Below are 4,935 nucleotides of genomic sequence, written 5' to 3' on the forward strand. Positions count from 1 at the left end.
CCTCTAGCCTTGGGATTGGTATTATGTTCAAAGCATCATTTGACAAATTTCTGTAGTATACATTAGGGGGTGCAAGGCATTGCCGTAAAAAGAGGGGGCGCCAAGATGTTGTCCTTCTTAGCCTCAGCTGTCAACTTGACACAAATCTAACGTCACCTGGGATAGGAGAAACTCAGCTGAAGAGCTGCTCAGATCAGACTGGCTGGTGGCCATGTCTGCAAGGCATTTTCTTATTTGCTAATTGACGTAGGATGGTCAGCCCACCGTGGGCGGTGTCACCCCTAGGCCTGTGGGCCTGAGCTGCAGGAGTACTATGCCTAGCCATCAACAGCGATGATGCCATCTATGCCAGGGGGAGCCGAACGCCATAGCAGCCCGATGGACATGGCGCAGGTTTAAACGGGAACACGTTTCGACACCGCGCCAGGAGAAGCCCCTTCCCTTGTAAACCTCTTTCACTTTGAGAAACTCTCTGCTTCTCTCAGGCCTGCCACCTGGGCCGCCATCTATTCTTCTTCTATTGGTGTTTTCTGCGTCTGTGTCTGGTGTGCATGTGGGTGTGAGCATGCTCACAAGTGTGTGGGTGCATGTGACAACAGGGGTTTTCCATGGTGACTCTCTCGTTTAGGCAGAGTCTGTCAATGCAGCCCAGAGCTTGCCAACACAGGCCAGGCTAACTGGTTGGCTTTCCCTGGGGATGCCCAACGTCCACCTTCTGAGAACTAGATTTGCGGGTGGGCTGCCACACCCACCCAGCATTTACCTGTGTTCTGGTTGATTCAACTCCCGCCTTTGTTCCTCACGACAAGTACTTTACACCCGGAGCCATGTCCCCGCCCGACCAACTTCTACGCTTAACCCTGATGCTGCAGAACTTGGGCTGGGAAGCTTAGGGAGCGACCATGAGTTTAGCGGAACTTTCACGGAGTGGCTTGATTTGCTCTGTTTAATGGCGGCTGGCTTTCTATGCCAGGAAAAGACACTGTGTTGTGTTTACAGTAGTTATCTGAAGCATGCGATTTGCTAGGTTTAAAAATTCATATATGTAAGGAAGAAGAAATAGCACCTATGTATGGTTCAGATGGAGGCGCACGTAGCAGAATATGAAAAAGATATTTGTTGTGGTTTGAATATGAAATGTCCCCACACTTTCATGTGCTTCACCTTGGTCCCCAGGGCGTGGTGCTGTTCTGGAAGAACATAGAACTTTGGGGATCTAACATAGAGTGATAGGCCCTGGCCTCGCTGCTAGCCCCAGACGCTCTCTGTGCCCTCATTCAATGAGGTGTGAGCAACTTGTCTCCCATGGCCACTGCCAGGGACAGGAGCCACTCGAGCGGGCCGCCATGAGTGCTGCCATGCCTTCTCCGTCATGATGTAGGCAAATCCTCTTCCATCCAGAGTCCAGGTAAATTCATCCCTCTTGAAGTTCTCACAAGGACAGGAAAAGTAAGACACTCAGGTGCTATCAATATTCCCAGAATGAGGAAATTGACTGAGCAGAATACACACCCCAGCACCTGGGAAACATCTCTCAAGAGTCAAGGTCTTACAATCAATCATGCTGGGTTTAAGTCTGAGGAATTCAGCTTCCTGGGATCCAGGGCTCAAAGTGCAGGATGAGTAAGGACATAAATAGGTGGGTGTGGCTCAACCTCTGTCCCCACAAGAGCTGTTCTCACCGTTGGTGAATATCAGAATCACGTGGGCATTTTTTTTCACCAGTATCACCACCACCACCACCACCACCACCACCACCATCTAAAGATAAAGAAACCCTGGCCACCCCCCAGACTCAATATGTTAGATCTTGAGTATGGCCAGAAAATCAGAAAAATTTAAAAGTTCCCAGGTAATTCTAATCTGGTGCCAAGGTATGGGCACCTTTCCCATTCAAAAGCAGAGCATTATAAGAGGTGAATCAGGTGTGGAAAGCTTTTCAGTACAAAGGAGAGCATCTGGTCCAGGGTGGGTTGCAAGGTCTTCTCGGTAGGGCCCAGGAAACCTCAAATGTCCTGTCCATCCTGCCACCGGGAAAGGATGCTTTTGATGCCTTCCTTCCTATGACGCTCACTCCTGAACTCCAAACCAATGCAGTAGATGCAAGCATTTGCCAAGAGCCTACTTCATACGGGCTCTGGGGTGGGGTGGCTTGAGAGACACTGTCGCAACCATGCTTCCTGCACAGGCTTTTGCCCACATGCCTCCCTCCCGCAAAATTCTTTCTTTCCAATACGCTGTACGTCCCTCCTCAAACCAGACCAGAGAGGCCACCTCTTTTGGACCTCATCCTTTTTCTCTTCCTCCACCTCGTGTCTACTTCATGTACTTGATTGTACATGATCCTCCCCCACCTATCTCTAGCTACAGCCTGGTGTTGGTGTAAGAGAGGAGAAAGTGGTATTGTATGTAAATAGTAGCTAAGCACACTGTCAGGGAAAGATCCTCAATGCACGTCAGGCAAGTTGACACAGCCTGAATCGACTCTGGTCCACTGCTGTCTGGTTGCCTCTTCTGTAACAGGTGTCGCTTGTCACCGGCCGTCACGCCTTCCTTTAAATCCCACCTCTTCCAGAAAGCCTTCCTAAGTGTGTAATCTAGGAGTCAAGCTTTCCTCACCTGTAGAGATGGAACAGAGGAGACTGACCTATGCTTGGACATCAAGACCATGGCTAGGAAGCAAGCATAGAAGGCTCCCGGCTGGGTGGGGGTGGGGTGGGGTGAGGTGGGGTGGGGTGGGGTGTCATTTCTTCCTAGTGTCATGGTTATCACAGTATTTCCCCCTAGGAAATTAACTCTTTTTATACTTGGCTTTTTCTGTATATGTACATCACTGTTTAAGCACACAAAAACAATATTCTCAAACTTTGCTGCTTATAATAATCAACTTAGTAAATTAAAAAACAAAGCAAAATAAAAGACCAATGTCCAGAGTGTACCCCAGAGCCCACACATCTGCCTGTGGGGATGGAATCCAGCCAGCCACCAGTATTTTGTTAATCTCCCTGGTACTTTCAATTTGCGGCTAAATCTGAGAGTCAACACACCTTCTGACTTCAGCGCTGAGGCTAAAATGCATTGTCTTTTCCTTGTGTCCTTTAGTTCGCTGAGGTCCCTCATTGAGTGCTCTCTTGTGAAAACTTCGAGGTGGAAATCTCTGGTTATTTCCTTCTCTCCCGTGATACTTGGTATGGATTCATGCTGTCTGGGACAGTCAGACCAAGAAGAATCTGGGCCATAGATGGAAGGAAAACAAAGTGTGATGGGTTAGGGAATAAAGCTGGATCAAGTCTCATATCAGAGTTGGGAGGACAGAAAGGGTCCCTGAAGAGTCAGCTGAGGGCAGAGGAAGCCGAGCAGGAACAGGGTCTGAAGTAGGAAGGGGCTCTGGACTTCAGAGGAGAAAGGCTGCCCCTGTCAACACTAAGGTACCAGAGCCAGTAAGGGAGAGGGAAGCAGAAAGGCTGGGGAGGAGGGTTGCTTCCATCCCAGGGGAGCTCCCTGAGAAACTCAACTTCATTCTTCCAGCAGCCCACAAACACTAATCCATGCAAGTACATCCTAGAAACACATATGCCATTAGAGACTGTTTGCTCAAATGATGATCATGGACCTGGTGGCACCAACCTGTAACACAAAGCCAAGGCCAGTTCGAGCTACAGACTGAGTTCAAGGCCAGCCTGGGTCCCTGAGTGAAACTTTGTCTCAAAACAGACAATAAACAACTTCCAAGGGGCTGGGGACCCTGTGGGAACATACCTGCCTATCATGCAGGCCCTGAAATTGATTCTCAGTACTCCTCCTCCCCAATAAAAACCAAGAACAAATAAGAAGAGTGAAAGTTGAGAGTGAAGTCTGTAGTTCCGTAGGCTTGTTCCTACGAGGAAAACCTCTGAGGTGCTCAGGTTCTTTTTGTTTAAACTATTGTGATTCAGTAAACACGGGACTTTCTACAACCAAAATTAGTATTATATATGTCTTAAACAGAACAATTGCTGAGTGGGCAGGCCAGGCACATGGAGCAGTGACATTTTGTGTCACGTTTCCACCACGGAGATGGTTGCTTAGAGCAGGTGACAGCGTTTTGTTGCTGAACCTGAAGAATCCAGAGCAAGACTCCGGCTCACTCACCCATTGCTGGAGTTCATTAGCCACAGAGAGACACTAAGTGACTGTAAGGATCAGTGTAGCTTGGCAGCCATGTGACGGGCAGCCTTTATAAGTCCCAGGCACCAGTGTAGTGTAGGGCACGTCAAGTGTGCTTTAAGCTCCACTCCCAGGACTCATTAGAATCATGTGCCCAACGGTACCCCTCAACGTCTCGAAGCAAATAGAGAATGATATAATTCTCTCTGAGAACACCTTCCTGTCTTATCCACAGCATGTCTTATCTATTATGATTAGGGCATTAAGCATCCCAGTGTCCTTAACATTTCATGAGTTTCTACCCCACTGCTTGCTGGGATTATGTCAAAATGTCTACTCCTGAATGGCGTTTTCACCCAACAATACAGCTTGTCTTTTCTCCTTAGGCACCGTTGGGCCACCCAATGAGGCCAAGCAACCTGGCTTAGCGTGAGCGAACAGTTGGAAGGCTGCCTAGACCCACTTTCTAAAAGGCTTGGACCTTGGTCTTGGTCTGGTTTCCCCAAAAGAAAGATTTGGGGAGCGAGAACTAAAGATTTCTTTGCAAGTAGCACACTTGAGAGACGTTGATAGAAAACTGTATCTAGGGAGGGAGCCAGAAAATACAGAAAGTAGGGAAGCATTGCTGGGGAGATGGGGATCGGGGAACTGAAGTACCACAGCTTTCCAACGGTCCTTCCTCAAGGACGAGAGAGCTGGGGCGTTTGTCACCCCTGTGGCCAGCTGTGATCTATCACTGCTCCTCACTCACCTTGTGGGTTCAAGGCCCCTGGGTGCTGGCCTGTAGTA

The sequence above is a fragment of the Myodes glareolus genome, chromosome 10 (assembly GCF_982192425.1).
Source record: "Myodes glareolus chromosome 10, mMyoGla1.1, whole genome shotgun sequence".
NCBI classification, from domain to species: Eukaryota; Metazoa; Chordata; class Mammalia; order Rodentia; family Cricetidae; genus Myodes; species Myodes glareolus.